The 20,172-nt window shown below is 46.0% G+C and overlaps 1 protein-coding gene across 1 annotated transcript in view; it reads left to right on the forward strand.

Annotated features, from left to right (window-relative positions):
- The window catches only part of LOC115085620 (regulating synaptic membrane exocytosis protein 2-like), a 914,496-nt gene that overhangs the window by 26,647 nt on the left and 867,677 nt on the right, over positions 1-20,172 (forward strand). The window lies entirely within an intron of this gene.

The raw sequence follows: 20,172 nt of genomic DNA on the forward strand, positions 1-20,172 counted from the left end.
TCCGTTACTTCCTGTGGGAAACATTTTGATACTCTTAGAAATTTTTTGTTCTTTGGGCAAAATAGAAAGGTAAATAACAACAATCTATTTTAACTCAATAATCTAACACTGAAAATGCAGTTTCAATAATGATCTCCATCTTTTTAAACACAGGTTAAATTTTCTCATACAAGACCAGTGCCACTTTTCCCCAAAGAATTACATCTCATCTTTTAAATATTGTTTGGCCTACACTAATGACTATTACGTTCTTATAAAAAAAACCCATACATATTCTTCTCCTAATTTAAACTTACTTTTCCTTAAATTCACATCTTTGCTTCCTTGTCTTTTACACATATTCATTTAGTCAAATATTACATATTTTCTAAATGCGTGCATATACATATTATACTGGTATACAAAATTTTAGAAGTTATCTGCCTTAGCAGTAATATGTGCTATTTATTATAGCTGTTGATATGTTGAATTCAGATATGAAAATTAAACCAGATGATTGGCTACTGTTTGCATGATATTTAAGTTTTTACATTTTATGTCTATTGTATAGATAAGGGCAGATTTTAAAAGCCCTACACGTGTAAATCCAGCTGGATTTACACGCATAGGAGGGTTACGCAAGCCGAGCCTATTTTGCATAGGCCCGGCGATGCGCGCTGAGCCCCGGGACGCGCATATTATTATATTTGTGATATTTGTGGGTGGATCCTTGGGCTGGTGGCAGATGATCATGCCCTCGGGGGAAGATACCAAGAGGGACCACCGGTCAGGCTCAGAGTTGGGAGACAGACACACACAAGTTCTTTTATTAAACAGTTTTTGAGAAACACCAGAGGTGGCAGTAGTGAGCTGGAATAGCCTGGCTGGGCTGTAGTCCCTCAGGCACTGGAACCGCGATCCCAGGAAGGCTGAGCTGTAGAGAAACTGAGATAGTGAGTAGGCAGAGTATGCAGAGTTTCAGGAACAGAACCTTGATGTAACACTCACACTGTAGTCTCTTAGAACAGCCCAGGATGCTGGAATGAAGTAGGCCCTCGAGGAGCAAGTACCTGGTTCCAGGGAAAGCTCTGAGAGAGAGATGGTAACTCACTGTGTTGTAGGCAAGGGTGACTTCCTGGCAGAAAGTTATATTCAGTAGCAAGTCCGGGAACGTGGGCCCTTGAGGAGCGAGCACTGGTTCCAGACTGCGACCTGAAAAGTAAAAGAGAGAACGAGGCCTCCGAGGAGCGGTGTACCCCTGGTAAAGTCCGAGGAGACAGAGTAGCAAGGTATGCGGAGAGCGAATCCCATCTGCCAGCAATACCTGGAGGCAGCTACATAGGAAACCCTTTGCTAACTCGATTAGTTAGCAAAATGAAAGACCTTAAAATATCCCGAAGATGATGACGTCATCTCAGGGGGATTGCCCCTGAGGTTCACACCACTGCTGGTGCTTGAGTCGGGGCCACGCCGCGCGCCCCCTAGGCCTCAGGAGAAACATGGCGGAAGGCAGTGTCTAGCCGGTCTGGGAATGCGGAGGAGGTTGGCAAGATGACGCCGTGGCAGCCAAACTTCCATCAACCCAGGAGGGAGTCGCCAAGAGGTATAAGGAGGGCGGAGTGGAGACGTCGGGCAGCGACGGTTCGCAAAACACATATGTCCCGGGGCTTGAAAAGGAGCATGGGCGGTCCGGGGCAGGCGAGGGCGAGGGCATGGCGAGAGGCTTCCATAGGGCTGCTAGGTCAGGGATCATGCTTCGGCACTTGGCCGGGGCACGCAACCTAAGCCTACCCAGAGGCAGGCACAACTTGTCAAACAAAGGTTGGGGGGGTTTTAGGTAGGGCTGGGGGGTGGTTAGGTAGGGGAAGGGAGGGGAAGGTGGGGGGGCGGAGGCAATGGAGAAAGCCATCGGGGCTCTCCTAGGGCTTGGCGCACGGAAGTGGGTTGAGAATCAGAGAAGCCAGGGTACAAATCTCACTTCTCACACTGACCTCCATTGTGACTGTGAGCAAGTCACATCACCCTCCACTATTTCAGAGTACAAAATTTATTGTAAGCCCCACTGGGGACAGGGAAATACCTCTCCTGTATCTAACTTGTATTGAGCTGCCAATGAAAAACGCATGAGCTAAATATAAATAAATTTATATATTCAATGCCATCTCAAGTCACATGACCAGATAAAAATACAAAGGCAGAGAAGAGCCATCTACAATGCTTACAAGGCCTTAGAACATACAGAAAACGGAATTCTTTCAAACTTATAATAATACAGTACAATTCAAATTTAGTTTTATCTTCTTCTTCCTCTTAATTAAAAAAAAAAAATTATGGAGTTGGTCACAGCTTTTCTATCTTCTATCTATCTACAATACATTTAGCCCTCTAGATGGTGTCCGGATTAGCAACTGATGGAGTGCACAAGTAAGTGACAGCATCCACCATCCAGTGAGGAGCGTAGGCGTGTATACCTACACATGTGCATAGTTTAGGGGCTGGCATGGAGAAGATATGCACAAAAGCATTCATGCACTCCCCGCTGCTGTGCATGTAGCACAAGATGTTGGCATAGGATTGCCCAGGGCCAAGGGGACCAGAGGGAGGAAGAGAAACCTCCAGGCCACAAGAGTGGAGGAGGCAGAGTGGAACTCCCAGACATTAGCAGATAGGATGAGAAAGAGAGAACAAGTGCTTGGATTGGGCTGGGGAAAGAATAAGAATTCTCTGGTTAGAGAAGGGGATAGCATGTGTCAGCATGCTGGGGCTGAGCAGTGATGGGAGTGGTGTTTGTCACTGCCCCACACATTTTTTTTTTTTTTTTACTGGCATCTACTAGTAAGACAAAACATGTTCTTGCAAGAAAATTTTTAAAAAGTTGCCAATTAATATTTCAGACTATTGACAGCCATCAACAAACCATCCCAGCAACACTGGCCCGAGAGTACCCAAAGTCAATAGATCTTGGAAGTTAAGCAGGACTGGCAAATACCTGGATTCAGGGGGGGGGAGCCACTAGGGAAGACCGGGTGCTAGGGACTGTAGATAGCTACGGTAAGCCTCTGCAATATCCTGGCAAGAAAACCAACAACAACAACAACAACAAAATCACAGGCACTGGAGGTGGGGGAGCTGTGATCATCGACTTACTCAACACCCAGAAACAGATAGAAAGAGGAAGGAGGAAAAAAAAACAGTTTAGTGGCTCAAAGAGAATAAGTTGATTCTTTACAGGAAATAAAAAGACCCTCTGAAAAAGAGGAAGTATGACATGAAAACCAGATCCCTGCTTGTTACAAAATTGAAAAATCACAAAACAAACATTGGGGGACTTAGAATAAAACAGAAACCTCAATTTATTATGAAACACTTCCAAAGGACCCTAGTATTAATAATTACTCGGTTTCACCGAAACGTGTTAACGTTATTTTTAAAGTTCTTAAACAGCTCACTGACATTTCATTTGATCCTCTAACAGTAGCCAAAGGAAGAAAGCATAAATGATCTCAAACTGGATTCCATTAGGTAACATTAGCTATGATGTCACAAATGACATCACACACTGCTTGTGCGAGCATGCTGGGGATAGGAGGTGGTGTCCTTGCATGGATTACAAACTGGTTGAAAGACAGGAAACAGAGAGTAGGATTAAATGGTCAATTTTCTCAGTGGAAAAGGGTAAACAGTGGAGTGCCTCAGGGAGCTGTACTTAGGACCAGTGCTTTTCAATATATTTATAAATGATCTGGAAAGGAATAAGATGAGTGAGGTTATCAAATTTGCAGATGATACAAAATTATTCAGAGCAGTAAATCACAGGCAGATTGTGATAATTGCAGGAGGACTTTGCGAGACTAGAAGACTGGGCATCCAAATGGCAGATGAAATTTAATGTGGACAAGTGCAAGGTGTTGCATATAGGGAAAAATAACCCTTGCTGTAGTTACACGATGTTAGGTTCCATATTAAGAGCTCCCACCCAGGAAAGAGATGTAGGCATCATAGTAGATAATACATTGAAATCATCAGCTCAGTGTGCTGCAGCAGTCAAAAAAGCAAACAATGTTAGGAATTATTAGGAAGAGAATGGTGAATAAAACAGAGAATGTCATAATGCCTCTATATCGCTCCGTGGTGAGACCGCACCTTGAGAAACATGTACAATTCTGGTCGCCGCACCTCAAAAAAGATATAGTGTGATGGAGAAGGTTTCAAAAAAGGTTTGGATAAGTTCTTGGAGGAGAAGTCCATTAACGGCTATTAATCAAGTTGACTTAGAGAATAGCCACTGCTATTAATTACATCAGTAGCATGGGCTCTTCTTAGTGTTTGGGTAATTGCCAGGTTCTTGTGGCCTGGTTTGGCCTCTGTTGGAAACAGGATGCTGGGCTTGATGGACCCTTGGTCTGAACCAGCATGGCAATTTCTTATGTTCTTAAGGTGCACTAGTGTGCACCCACTTTTGCGCGCCGACCCTGGATTTTATAACATGCGCGCGGCTGCGTGTGCATGCTGCATGTTATAAAAACAGGCGTACATTTGTGCGTGCCGGGTTGCACGCACAAATGTATGCACGCGTGTATGTCTTAAAATCCGGCCCGTAGTGCTTAGGTAATAGAATTTTAATCAAAAATTGTAATCTTACCTCTTTTCATGTATGCCATAACACACTTAAACTAGATGATGGGGGAGGCAGAAGGAAATTAGAATGTTTCCTTCAAATACAAATACAAAGGAAATGGGTGAAGTGGATTACAAAACTCAGCTGAATAAGGTACAGAAGAAGTCCAAGAAAATCAGTAACCTGAATGAAAAAAGCTGGAAAGCTATGAGCACAAATGCTCTTAGGCCTGTATTTATCAAAATGCACTAAATATCGCTTATGATAGAAAAAGGGGTGTTTTATGGTAATAGGCAGTTTATTGTGCTAATACCTATGTGAAGCACTAAGGTGCTGCAAATTGTGATAACTTTTTTGCACTTTGAGATAAGTGCCAGAATTGTGGAATTTCCTTCATACAACCACTGGGGGGACCATATTTACTATCAGGTCAATACAGTAAAGTGCGACCGTTGTTACCCTGCTCCTAACCCGCTTTCTACTCACTTTCCGGCCGCGTTAGCCCTTCCTGCGATGCACAATCCCCTTTAACCGATTCTTACCGCCTCTTTAAATCACCGGGTAACCCCTTCCGACCGTGGCATGTATATTTGATGTAAACGATTGAATTAGCTATTCCCTCCCATACAGTAACGCGCGCCCCGACTATCGCTTTTTTACCCCTGCCGTTTTGCCATGCGTTTTAACCTGCTAACTTACCGCCTACCCTTACCCCTGCATTAGAGGCAGGGGTAAGGGTAGGCGGCAAACTTACCCCCAGCTCCCGCTCACCTGCCCTGGCCGCGTCAATGGGTGCTGGTCTCCGGGGCAGCCCCAGTCCTCTCCTCCCTCCTCCTGAAGCAACGAAAGCGGAAAAAATCTAAAAAAGCCAAAAAAAAAAAAAAGTAGCTACGAAGTGGACGGTTCTCCTACGCTCGGGATTGCCAGTCCTCTCACCCCTCCTCCCGAAGCAAGGCGCGTAAAGCAGCCTTGCTTCGGGAGGAGGGGAGAGAGGACTGGCAGTGTAAAGCAACGACTTACTTTTTTTCCAGCCCTCCTCCGGAGACGGATCGCAGCTCCCCTGCCTCCAGCTGCCAGCGAAGATGGATGCCTGTACGGGCGAAAGCGGCCCCTGTGCGTGCAATTGGGCCGCTCAAGGCGTGACATCACGATGTTTGGCGTCACGACATGTGACGTTACGTCTTGAGCGGCCCCAATTGCACGCACAGGGGCCGCTTTCGCCCGTGCAGGCATCCATCTTCGCCGGGAGGCAGGGGAACCGTGATCTGTCTCTGCCGATGTCTGTCTCTGGAGGAGGGCTGCGAAAAAAGTAAGTCGTTGCTTTACACTGCCAGTCCTCTCTCCCCTCCTCCCGAAGCAAGGCTGCTTTATGCGCCTTGCTTCGGGAGGAGGGGAGAGAGGACTGGCAATCTCGAGTGTAGGAGAACCGTCCACTTCCTGGTATCTGTCATTTCAAATGACATTTGAAATGACAGATACCAGCGTGTCCAAGAAGCGTTAGGCCAGTGCACCCAGGATACTGAATAGCGCTCTATACAGTAAAATGGGTTGCGTGGGCCTAATGCTTCATGGATGTGGCTTGCATTTGAAGCAGTTTAAATGCAGTATTGAGCAGTAGGTGAGCTGGACTGTGTGTGTGGCAACTGTGGGTGTGCCTGGCACTAACACAGCTCTTCCTACTGCTCCTTACTGTATTGGCCTGTATGAGAGAGAGAGAGAGAGAGAGAGAGAGAGAAAGAGAGAAGGAGAGAGAGGGAACCTAGCCATAATGCCCTAACACGAGATTAGTATTTATATCTCTATGGGAGGCCCACCTAGTAACTCGAGGTGAGGTTTAGGTATTAGTGTAGGGATTAGGGGCCACTTTGACATTTAAAGTGAGACATACGAACAGAACAGTGCTCTCTTGTGAAGATTTTATGTCCTTCAGAGTGAGGAAACTCACTCTAAGATGAGATTTCTGCAATGTTCTCTCAACGTAGCTTGATGTTACCCAGGTAGAGAGTCCATCAAGCTAGGTTGAGAGAACATTGCACAAATCTCATCTTTGAGAGTTCCATCAGGAACTGGCCCCATCTTGAGGGACTCCGAGCTCTACAAAGAATCTTAGGATTTGCTAATTATTATCATCAGTTTATCTGAAACTACTCAACTGTAACAGCATTACTCACTGCCTTTACCCACAAGGGTACCAATACAAAAGACTAGCCATTCAAAGCTCTGGAGGCATTTCAGAAGTTAAGGAATGCCTTCACTGATGAGCCATGTCTGTGTCATTCAGATGCTACATAGGATTTCGTTCTAGAAGTCAATGTCTCATTACTGGGCATGGGCTATCCTTAGCTAACACTCTCCAGAGGGAGTCCTTCAGGAAGGTTCCTTCTTTTCTAAGAAGTTCTCTCCAGTTGAATGTAATTATAGTATCAGAGACCGAGAACTTCTGGCTGTCAAACTAGCTCTCAAGAAATGGCAGGAACTACTCAATGGAGTTCAACATCAAATTACAATATATACAGACCACAAGAACCTCAAACATTTACACCAAACTCAACAGCTTAATGCAATACAAGTCCATTGGTTCTTGTTCTTTGCTCGCTTTGACTTAAATTGCAATAACGACCAGCACTCAAGAACCTATAGGCAGATGCCCTCTCACTACTTTCAGACAGAGGATGTTCTAGAACATCCCATAAACATCATCGACCCCATAAGAATATGTTTAGGCACTATGGTAAACCGTCCCTTCAGGGAAGATTGTCGTACCCTCCAGAATCCATGATAAAGTGTTAAGATGGTTCCATGACTCATATGTCGCAGGTCACCCTGGGAGGGCACAAACTTCTTGAGCGACACTCTTGGTGCCCAATATGAAGCAAGATATCAAGGCCCATGTTGATGCATGTACTACCTGCGCACAGTAAAAATTGCTGCATAGCAAACCCTGGGGGCTGTTACAGCCATTGCCAGCCTCCAGGGAACCCTAGACCCACCTGTCCACAGACTTTATCGTGGAACTCCCACTCTCAGATGGCACCACCGTAATTTGGTTGGTAGCAGACCAATTCTCTAAGATGGAACACTATGTTCCCCTACAGAGCCTTCCATCCACACCACAATTGGCATGCCTATTCACTTTCATCTGCATGGCTGACCCAAGCACATACTGTCGGACAGAAGAGACCAGTTCACTGCATGCTATTGGCACGCCCTCTGCAAGAAATTCAACATTATGCTTAATTACACCACAGTCTATAACCCTCATGGGAACGGAAGAGCAGAGCGCACCAATCACACCCTCAAAATCTTTCCCCGCTCGTGCATTAACTAGTGCCATTATAACTGGGCCACCCTTCTGGCATGGGCCGAGTTTTCTCACAATACCCATAACAACGCAGCCACTGGATCTTCTCCATGCCTTCGCCAATGGCTTAACTCTCTGGCCAAAAATTGCATGAACTATGAGAGTGGACCAATCATCAGATTGAGAGAGTTGCTGACCAAGTAAAGAAGATGGCAGATTCCCATAGCAGACCAGCTCCTCAATTCAGAATTGGAGAAAAATTCTTGCTAAGCACTTAGCATTTATGCTTGAGACTCCCTTCCATGTGCCTGGCCTCATGCTACGTCGGCCCTTTGCCTATACTCTGGCAACTGGGTACTGTCACCTATCAACTAAAATTACCACTGACATTAAAGAGCCACAATGTCTTCCATGTATCACTCCTCAAACCAGTGGTACTCTTATAGTCCTCTAGAGCTCCACCTGAACCACAGAATTTGTCCATCAATGGGAATACAGTATAAGAAGTTGAGGAAGTGTTGGACTCCCTCTGCAGGGGCAAGAGGATCAAAAACAATCTTTCATGGAAGAACTATGGATTGGAAGAAATTTGCTGGGATCCAACCTCCAATATCTTGGATCAGAACCTTTTAAGAGATTTTCACCAGTGGGATTCCAGGAAACCCAAAGTCTCAGGGGGGGGGGGAGCTTAAGAGAGGGGATATTGCTTGGTAGTCTGTGGACTAATTTTGAAAAGCTCCGCCCTCACTTTCAGTTTCAGGCCAGGCACATTGTCCTCCGTTGTGACAGGACCCCTCTGTCCCTTCATGCAGAGGGATGCTTCCTCCGGATTCAGCAAGAAGCCACTGGGCCTTCACGCAGCAGGAGTCTGTTGACTTCAGCGCATCGTGCTTCTCCCTAGGCATGCATGTGTTGTGTCCGTCGGTTCCTGACACACTCTCTCCGCACTCCTTACCTCTTTGGCGCCTCCTTCTTCGCCCGCGGTAAGATTGGCTGCCGCGGCGTTCTTCTGCTAAAGTCCTCCAACGTCCCCGGACTGGCTAGATGCTGCAAACTGCCATGTTTCCTGGAGGCCTAGGGGCGCTCGCTGCGTGGCCCCCATCTGAAGTACCGGCGATTGGCATTCCCCGAAGATGACGTCACCCGTGATGGATATATAAGGTCTTAGAATTTTCTAGCACATCGAATTAGCAAGGGTTACACTACCTAAGCTACTCTGCCTCCTCGGACTTACTAGGGGTACCCGCTCCTCAGGGGCCTCGCTCTCTCCTTTGTTTTTCAGGTGATAGTCTGGAACCGGTACTCGCTCCTCGAGGGCCCTCGTTCCCAGACTTACTCGGTACTCTCTTCTGCCTGGAAGTCATCACTGCCAACTACATCAGTGAGTTACCATCGCTCTCTCAGAGCTTTCCCTGGAACCAGGTACTCGCTCCTCGAGGGCCTATACATTCCAGCTCCTGGGCTTCTATGAGACATTTTGTGAGTATTACCATCTGGTTCAGTACATGAACTCTGCATACCCTGCCTACTCACTATTTCAGTTTCTCTACAGCTCAGCCTCCAGGGATCATTGTTCCAGTATCTGGGGGACTACAGCCCAGCCGGGCATTCCAGCTCATTACTGCCACCTCTGGTGGTTCAGTATACTGTCTAATAAAAGAACTAGTGTGTGTCTGTCTCCGTACTCTGAGCCTGACCGGTGGCCCCTCTCAGGATCTCCCGCCGGGGGCGTGGTCATCTGCCACTGGTCCAAGGATCCACCCACAATTCTCCTAAATAAGAACAGATTGCTAATCCCAAGCAGACTGTTAACGCCGAACTGAACAGCATGTCACACAGAAACATTTAAAGGGACCACAGCAGGAAATCCCCTGCGGCTTCTGGAGATAATGTCACTGGTTTTGACCTATAAAAGACCAGCTTCCCAGCTGCAACACACCTTAGCAACAGGTCCCACTACTCTGAGAAGAGCATGTTACTACATTGTCTTGTCTTCAGCCCAGCCTTGTGTTTAGTGTCTTGACTTCAGAGACTTGTTTTCAGCCTAGCATTGTCTTAAGGGTCTTGTCTTCAGCTCAACCTTGTCTTCAGCATTTTGACTCCAGTTCATGCATTGTCTTCAGTGTTCCTTACCTTCTATGTTTCTCCTTGCCTGACCTCCCTGCCTATCCATCCCTTCTTCCATTTGGACGGATACCTGGATTGACCTCAGCCTGACTTTGGATAACGTTAACTGCTGTCTGCCACTGACCTCTGCCTGCTTCTCGACATGCTTCACCGCTGCCTGCTTTTTGACACACCTGATCGCTGCCCAACTACAACCCTGCTATCTAAGGACCTCAATTTCTGCTCATAGCAGCGACCCTACCTATAACCTGCTGGATCCGGAACCCAAAAGCTCAACTCAAGGAAAACAAGGGCTGTATGGCTAAAGCTCCAGCGAGGTCTCTGCTTTGTCCTGATATACCAGCTGATGGTGGGAACCTGCAGGGCTCATCATTGCAGGCTGCGCCAATCCCACCTCATTCCAAGGATTCACGAATGCAACATTAATTAATTGTCTCATATATAAAGGTTTTCTTGGAATTTGCGGCATTAGCAGCCTTGTGTGTGTTCTAAGAATATTTTTTAGAACTTTATGAGGCAGACCTTTCCAGTTTGGCCATCAGATGTTGCTGTCCTTGTCTTAGAACACATTTTGTAAGGAGTCATCAATACCTCTCAAGCCCTCCCATCTGGAGAGTCTGGATTGAATGCCTGAAGACTATTTAAGCCAGCCATTTTAAATTACTCAGGGTTCAGTTTGAGGAAGCAAGGAAAGAGTAAGGATGTTTAAGTTTTACACTCTGGTGAGGCTCCCAGCTTCACCTAAAAGGAGTTTCTTTTAGAAGTGATACCTCATGTGCACTCCATACTAGAGGGTCCTTCATGTAAATTACAGAAAGACAGATTTTAATACTGATGCTCTTTAGGGGCGAAAGGGCTCTCACCAGGGGACCAAATACCTATGAGCCTACTCTAAACCCTAGGTAGGCAAGCATCAGTGATGGATCCTGCTCCAAGAGACAGTAAAAAAACAAAATCACAACCCCACTAAATCTCAAAAAAAGTTCAAAAAAATATTTTTAATAAACAAAATACTGCACTGTTTTGTTTTTTTACTAAAAAAATACAAAATTTGTGAAGATGGATAATGGTGGTTTCATACATATACACATCTTTCAGGTACCTAACCAGGTTACCCAATGGTTAATCTCATATAATCATTAACTAACCGCCAACCACCAATTTTTTTTTGGAAACAGATACAGTGTTTCAATAAATATGTGATATTCTCAAAAAACAATATATTAAAAGTATCCATACAATGTGTCTGTCTTCCCAATAAACAAGGTGCAAATAAAAAAATATTAATTGCATCGATAAACTTAGCTCAAACAGTATATAGACAATTCATTTTCTATAATTAAACAAAACAAATACAGTCCCAAATGTCATCCCAACATGGCCAAGTTTCGGAGAAATCCTTCTTCAGGGGATGTATGAGTGACAAACAAAGAAGCAAAACTTCATATATAGTAGTTAAGTATAAATCGGACAAATCAAGTGGAAACTTCTCAGTAAATCCTCACATCAAACAGCATCAAAATGGCTGAAGTAACATTCAATTCTAATGCTTATTTAAATAAATGACCATGGGACTTAGAAACAACCAATGGTAACTTCTAAAGTCAAATGAGAGATGACCAATCACATTCCTCATTTAATCCTTTAGGATGCTTTGCTTGTAATGTGAATATCCAAAATTGCTCCCAGTAATCTTTCTCCAAGAGAAAGCAGAAGATGTATCCAGTTTAACTTTTAAAGTTTTTTTTTTAATTTAGCATAGTGGGGAGGTTTTTGAATCCCCCTTCCCCACTGGGATCACAGAGCTGAGAACTTGCCTGATCCACTGACTTTTCCCCAAGAAAGTCCCCAGAAATATTAGTAAATACAGGCTGAAAGAACCACTGAGGAAGAAAGAACAAGAGCAGGAGACCCCAATCGGATCACCAAACATCAAAGGACCAGGATGGTCTTGGTGTCCAAGGAGAAGATGACCAAAGGTAGGATTTTTGCAATAAAGTTGGGGACCCTCCACTAGAATTCCTATACAGCTGCTGGGTATGCTGCATGCATTAAAAATCGCCATGGGGTTACCCAGATGCATGAAAAAAGGACACCTACCTACCTAGACCCACACTTATATCAACATTCAGATGTAACTTCAATATTATAAGATACATTTTAAAAGGAGCGCATGAGAAAATATATGCTCAATTTTATATCGTGCGTGCAAGTACGTGTAACATTTAAAATATCCCTGCCATGTATATATGTGCAGCCTTTACACGTATACTCGCACAAATGACCTTTGGGGGGGGGGGGGGAGAAAGAATCTGACACGCTATATATCTCTCAATGTAACGGGACACTTTCAACTCAGGATGGGTTTTTGGGGGGGGTAGTGTTACAAGGGTCTACAGACCCTTGCACCCTAGGCAAACCAATGCAACATTGCCCCCCCCCCCAAAAAAAAAACAAACAAACAAACAACCTTCAGTTGAAAGTGTCCTTTTACAGTGGGCGATATATAGAGGTCAGATTGTCTCTCTCTCTCTCTTTCTCTCTCTCCCTCCCTCCCCCTCCCAGTGTTCAGGATCCCTCTGGCTCAAAATCTCCAGACTTGCGCCTCATCAGGCCCAGTAGTAAAGTTACACAGGTAATATGGGGCATGTTGCCATGTTCAGCCTTTCAAAATTCGGGGGTTATGTGCATTATTCATGGCCTGATGGCCTTTACCTTTGCAGGGTCCATGCAGAATCCATCACGAGATTTTGATTTTAATGTTTTGCTCTTTGTAATCCACTTAGCATGATTTTATTATATGAGTGGAATATAAATATTTTTCAATAAACAATAAGGGGCGGATTTTAAAAGGCGCGCGAATAGCCTACTTTTGTTTGCGCTCCAGGCGCAAACAAAAGTACGCTGGATTTTAGTAGATACGCGCGGAGCCGCGCGTATCTGCTAAAAACCTGGATCGGCACGCGCAAGGCTATCGATTTTGTATAGCCGGCGCGCGCCGAGCCGCGCAGCCTACCCCCGTTCCCTCCAACGCCCTCCCCTCACCTTCCCCTCCCTTCCTCTACCTAACCCACCCCCCCGGCCCTGTCTACACCCCCCCCTTACCTTTCTCCGGGGATTTACGCCTCCCTCTGGGAGGCGTAAATCCCCGCGGGCCAGCGGGCCTCCTGCGCGCCGGGCCGCGACCTGGGGGCGGGTACGGAGGGCGCGGCCACGCCCCCGGACCGTCCCGGGCCGTAGCCACGCCCTCGTACCCGCCCCCAAAACGCTGCCGACACGCCCCCGAAACGCCGCGACGACCGGGCCCGCCCCCTGACACGCCCCCGACACGCCCCCCCTCGGAGAACCCCAGGACTTACGCAAGTCCCGGGGCTCTGCGCGCGCCGGGAGGCCTATGTAAAATAGGCTTCCCGGCGCGCAGGGCCCTGCTCGCGTAAATCCGCCCGGTTTTGGGCGGATTTACGCGAGCAGGGCTCTGAAAATCCGCCCCTAAGTGAGACATTATGTATCCCAGAAAGGGAAGTTCTTCTTATTTGAAAAGACATTTTTCCAACTTGGCATAGAGGTTGTTTTCTTCCAGATATTGGATTATGAGGCGGACATATCGGTGGTGGGAGTTTTGTTTTTGAGAAAAGACACAGGAATAGAGAAGGTCGCGAAAGATCCCATTGACCATTTCTGAAATCTGTGGAGGTGTTGCAGAGCCAGAATGTCATCACTAAGTATTCCTAGTGTTTGTCACAAGTGTTAAATGCTGTCTTCCACTTGTCACCAGCCTAAATATGTATAAGGTTATATGCTCCCCTACGGTCCAACGTGGTGAATATGTTTGCCCCTTGCAACCAATCAGAGTTCTGTTATTAGTGTAATGGATACCGGTCCTTCTTGGTGATGTTGTTCAGGCTGTGATAATCGATGCAGAGCCTGAGGGAGCCATCTATTTTTTCAATAAAGAAAATGGTCGAATAAATCCACAATTTCCAGATTTTCTCAAATATAGTCGGACATAGCCTGAGCCTCAGGAAGAGATAGTAGGTAGACTTTTCTACGTGGGAGCTTGCTTCCTGGAGGAGTTCAATGTCACAATCATGGAGGTGGTACAGTGGAGGAACTTATGCCTTCTTCTTTGAAAGATGTCTGAAAAATCCATGTACTGTGGAGGGAACCCAGGACATATCATAGCCACGGTCATAGCGTGAGGAGGCTCAATGTCTTCCAAGCATTATTCCGAGCAGTTGCATTCCCAACGGGCAAGTTTCAGGGTAGACCAGTCGAATTGCTGTTGATGCCGCTGGAGCCAATGTAGCCCCAAGATAATAGGATGGATGGCCCTGGAGATTATGTGTAGGCTAAGCTTTTACAGATGTAGGAGGCCTGTGTGTAACATCATGGGTGTCATCGTTAGAGTGACCTGACCAGGAAGCAAGTCTCCGTAAATGGAAGAGATGACTAATCAAGAGGTCATACTGACCGTGGGAATCAAAGTTGCATATAATTTCTTTCAGGATGAAATTTCCCGAAAAGTCAGAATCTATGAAGGCCTGGGTGGAAAAGCATATGGAACCCAGCACCAGGGTCAACTGAACCAGTAGTTTGGGAGCGGGAATGGTGAGACAGGTAACCTCCACAGGACCCTAACCGTGGAATTTTCCCAACCTCACTGGACATTGATCCAGCAAATGTCCCCAACCAGCACAATTTAGACAGAGGCCCTGCTGCCTGTGGTGAAGCCTCTCCTCTGGGGCTAAGTGACATCACCCCAGCTGCATGGGCTATTCTTTAGTAGTCAAGGAGGATGGAGAAGTGGTTGGGGGCGACAGAGGGTTCTGGAACCTAGGTGCCAAAGCAAAGCTCCTTCTTGCTGGATAGGTCTCATGGGCTTTTTGTTATAGCCGGCAATCTATTTTCCCAGTCAGGACAATTAGTTCCTCCAATGAAGAGGGCAGGTCTCAGGCAGTTAGCTTGTCCTTGATTCTGGGCGAGATACATTCAAAGAATCTGGCGATCAGACTATCTTCCAGGCAGTTTAATTCAATGGCTAGTGTCCAAAATTCTATGGTGTACTCCACCAGGGCTCTAGAGTCTTGATGTAGGTGGAGAAGGTCAGATGCCATCGCTGCCACATGGCCAGGCTCCTCAAAGACAACCCTGAATTGTTCTGTAAATTGTTGTAGAATGAGCAGGAGTGGGTCTCCCATCTCTGAGAGGGGATATGCCCAAGTCAAGGCAGAGCCATCTAGCAGGGGCATTATGTAGGTGGTTTTTGCCTGATTGTTCGGGAATAGTGGCACTTGCAGTTGGAAATGAATATGGCACTGATCCAAGAATCCCCAACAACGCTTGAGGACCCTTGGATAGCAGGGTCTTAGGTGGACGTCGATCAGGCAGTGGTTGGTGGCTGGCAGCAGTCAAGCATGTTGAGAAGCAAGCAGAGGTTGGTGACAGGCTAATCCAGATATCCGTATGGAAGGAATAAGGGTGTATAAGTGCGGTGAGGAGAAGTACAAAAAGTAAGAAACAGCCTAAACTGAAGGTAACACGGGTTTGGAGACCAGATGCTGAACACAAGGCTGGGCTTAAGACAAAACTCCGAAGACAAGGCTCTGAAGATAAGACACTGTAGCAACACGCTCTACTTGGAGTAGTGGGACCTGTTGCTGAGGCATGTTGCAGCTGGAAAGCTGCCCTTTTGTAGGCCAGTACTGGTCCCTTTAACTTTTCAGTTATCTGTCTAAATGGCTTTTGAATATCGACCTCTGTATTTTTTCACAGAAGGGGAAAGGCCAAGATAAATATAAGTAAATAAATAAATAAATAGATAAATAAACAAGCTAATAAATAAAATGCATGTAATAAGCATGCTTTCTGATGTACTGTCTTCTATTGTTAGCTTTTTCTGCTACCCTTTATAATATGTATTTGTAACCCTAATGTAGTTTTATCAGGTTTTTGTTTAAATTTTACAAATATGAAGACATGGGATTTGGACTTTGTAGTAGATTTGAAGTTAACTATTAAAGCTCAAATTAAAACCATTTCATAAATCTGTTTTTATTAATAAACATTATTGAGATTTTTAACAATTTAATTCTTATAGAAGAATTCAGAACGGTAGTGCAAACACTGATATGATTAACTTCGGATTACTGTAATTCTTTATGTTTAGGGACACCAAAATAATCCATTCAGGTCTTGCACCTTATTCAAAATGTGGCAGCTATGATAATTATAGGATAGAAAGTAACAGAATTTCATCATAGCTTAAGGAGCTATAATTGTCCGCCAGTCTCTCAACACATTCTATTTTAAAAAATGTCCTCCTTGGTCATTCCTACAGTACCTGTTATGACCCGAAGGCTAGAAGGCCTTCGGATCCTGTTATGAGTGTGGCCTTCTGGAGCCTGTTACGAACCGAGGGCTTGGAGGCCTTCAGCTACTGTTACGAGAGCGGAGGCGCGGTCGTTTCTGAAACGGGTGTTGTGAGCCCTTGGGCCATGACATCACTCAGGGAGGAGCCCCAAGACACACCGCGGGAGATGAACTGGGGCGAGCATGGGTAACGAGTAGCAGGACAAGGCTGAAGCGAAGACAAGGAGACGGAGGTCTGACCCTCTACCGAACCTGCACGCCCCAGGATGACCAACAACGCAATGTTGATCAATGAACAGTCCTCTGATCGTTCCAAGCCCCATTTGGACCTGCCGCTGGATAACGGCAAAAGGCAGCAGGCCGGACAGAGGATGAGGGCAGACGGAGTCCTTAGAACACAGAAGACTGTGGATGAAGACTCAGGCGAGGACACTGTAGACGAAGACTCAGGCAAGGATCAAGGCACTGTAGACGTAGGATCAAGGATCAAAGCACTGGGTTGAGACTGCAATGCAGTGCGCCCTACACAGGCCACCTGCGGGACTGGTCGCAGACCATGCTGGGCTCGAAGCAGACTCTAGGAGAGATAGTGGAAGCTGATACCGGAACATGACGAAGATACTGAAGAGGCCTGCACCGGGGCGCACCCTACACAGTCCACCCGCGGGACTGGTCACGGACCATGCTGATGCGGAGCAGGTTCAAACAGAGTCTTGCCATGGACAGACGCAAATGCAAGGAGCTCCGAAGACCGGGACAAGTTTCAAGCACAGGATTCAAGATTCTCAAGGATTCAAAGACAACTCAGGATTCAAGACTTAGGACTGAAGCAGAAGTCTTTCGGAGGCTAGCACTGCAGAGAAGAAGATGGCCATTGTACCGTGAGGTGCCCTACACAGCCCGCCCGTGGGCTGGTTGCGGACCACGACAACGGCACGCCAGGAAAGTGGACATCAAGGAACCAAGGCATGGAGGCAAAGGCAAAAGGCATCAGAAAGGACCTTGGACATCAGGAAGTACGAACGAAGAACATCAGGAACATAAAGACATCTGAAGTCACGGACGAAGGACATCTGGAACCTGGAGACATCTGGAGGCCCGGGCGAAGGACATCAGGAACATGAAAACGACTGGAGACCTGGACGAAGGACATCAGGAACATAAAGACGAAGCCGTCAAAGCAGGAGAAGACCACGGAGGACCTGGACCTGTCAGAAGACACAGACAACTGTGGAACTCGATCTTAAGGCCAAGAGTGACTGAAGAAGATGCCCTCTTTTAGGGCAGAAGCAGAAGTTGTCATCAAGTGGAGCCCGGGGCATATCTAGCCGCGGGGCATTAAATGAAGTGAAGAGGTGTGTGCCTAAGAGGAAGTAGGAAGAAACAGGAAGCGCAATGGACAGCGGCGCCCAGCCGCACAAAGGAAACAGAGCAGGGAGGAGCAGGCATGCCTCAGGATGGCCTCTGACCATCCGACGAGAACCCCAGGGATGACGTTGCGGCTCCCTGCCATGGGAGGAGCTGGAAGGCATGGCCTCCAGGCTGCATGGAGATAGCGATGGCAGCAACCTGCCGCAGGTCCCGGCAACGGCCCTGCCGCATGGGTCCCGGCGTGAGCGTCGGCAGGAGCGGCACCAGGCCGCAACGAGGGAGGAATCAGGTGACTTGGGCCGCGGAGAAGCGGCAGTCACAGCGGGTCCCAGCTGCGGAAGGCAGCGCAGCGGTCAATAGGTGAGAGGCCTGCTCGCGTTGAGTAGCTCCGCGGGCAGGGATCGTAACAGTATCTGAATGTAATCCACTTTGAAGTGTCTGAAAAGTGTAATATAACTAAATATTAAACTTATGCAGAAGATGCACATTATTTATCAATTTTTTGTACACTTTATTTTCCCTATAGACCCTTGCATTCATCTGCTGCAAATTTGTTTATTGTCCTCTGGATGCCAGAAATAAAATTCCAGGAGACACATTCAAGGGAATTTGTTGTTGCTGCCACTGTCCTGTGGAATGCATTACCAAAGACTCTTCAACTGGAGAATGATTATTTGGCATTCCAAAAGTTATTAAAACTATGAGGCCCATATTCAGACACAGTCTGGATAGCATAGTTAGCCAGAAAAACTTATCCAGCTAACTTGGAAGGTATATTCAATAAAGTTATTAGCCGACTATCTTAAAGTTATTGAATATAGCCAGCTAACCATGCTCTTTGGCATGGCTAAGTCATCTGGCTAACTCTGAATATTGAAGTTAACCAGTTAACTTAGCAGGCTAACTCAACTCCTCCCTGTTACGCCACCAAAATTACTTATCTGGCTAAATTCTAGTCACCTAACTTATTAGCCAGCTAGAATTTATCCAGATATATGCCCAAATATTCATTTAGCCGTCTGTCTTCTCAGTTAGTCAGTTAAATGCTTTTGAATATGAACCTCTATTCTATTTAGTCAAGCGAAAAGTGGAATATAAAAAAATTTAAATAAATAAAGCATTTGATGAGATATTGAAGCCTGTTGTTCTTAGATAACATTAGGGTTGTGCTGTTTTTAATAGTCAATTTAAAAACATGAATGTTTGTTATGTATGGTTTCTTGATTATGAATGTATTAGTTTGTGATCCACATTGTACACTGTATGGATTTTGTGAAATATAAAAAGGTTAAATACATAAATAAAATACAAGAAAATGACAGTTATGTTTTTCTTATATACAATAACTCACTTGTTTATTGTTGGGTTTTAGTTTACTATTTGTAACATTTGCTGCAGTGTTACTACGTGGTTTTTCAATACAAAGTTTTTGTTTTGGAAAAGTATGTGTTTATTTTTATTGCGTGGATCTGGGTGTTTGGGGAAGGGACCTTTCTTCCGTATTTCTCCTTCTCTCAGAAGTCTTTTCGCGGATGACACTAAGATCTGCAACAGAGTGGACACGCCGGAAGGAGTGGAGAGAATGAGACGGGATCTAAGGAAACTGGAAGAGTGGTCGAAGATATGGCAGCTGAGATTCAATGCCAAGAAGTGCAAAGTCATGCATATGGGGAGTGGAAACCCGAATGAACTGTATTCGATGGGGGGGGGGGGAAGGCTGATGTGCATGGAGCAGGAGAGGGACCTTGGGGTGATAGTGTCTAATGATATGAAGTCTGCGAAACAATGCGACAAGGCGATAGCAAAAGCCAGAAGAATGCTGGGCTGCATAGAGAGAGGAATATCGAGTAAGAAAAGGGAAGTGATTATTCCCTTGTACAGGTCTTGGTGAGGCCTCACCTGGAGTACTGTGTTCAGTTCTGGAGACCGTATCTACAAAAAGACAAAGACAAGATGGAAGCGGTACAGAGAAGGGCGACCAGAAGGTGGAGGATCTTCATCGGATGACGTACGAGGAGAGATTGAAGAATCTAAATATGTACACCCTGGAGGAAAGGAGGAGCAGAGGCGATATGATACAGACTTTCAGATACTTGAAAGGTTTTAATGATCCAAAGACAATGACAAACCTTTTCCGTAGGAAAAAAATCAGCAGAACCAGGGGTCACGATTTGAAGCTCCAGGGAGGAAGATTCAGAACCAATGTTAGGAAGTATTTCTTCACGGAGAGGGTGGTGGATGCCTGGAATGCCCTTCCGGAGGATGTGGTGAAGACCAGAACTGTGAAGGACTTCAAAGGGGTGTGGGATAAACACTGTGGATCCATAAAGTCAAGAGGCCGCCAATGAAGAGTGGGTGACTCGCCAGAATGATGGCTACTGCCTGGAGACAATACCCTTATTCAATA

The sequence above is a fragment of the Rhinatrema bivittatum genome, chromosome 2 (genome assembly GCF_901001135.1).
Source record: "Rhinatrema bivittatum chromosome 2, aRhiBiv1.1, whole genome shotgun sequence".
Lineage (NCBI taxonomy): Eukaryota > Metazoa > Chordata > Amphibia > Gymnophiona > Rhinatrematidae > Rhinatrema > Rhinatrema bivittatum.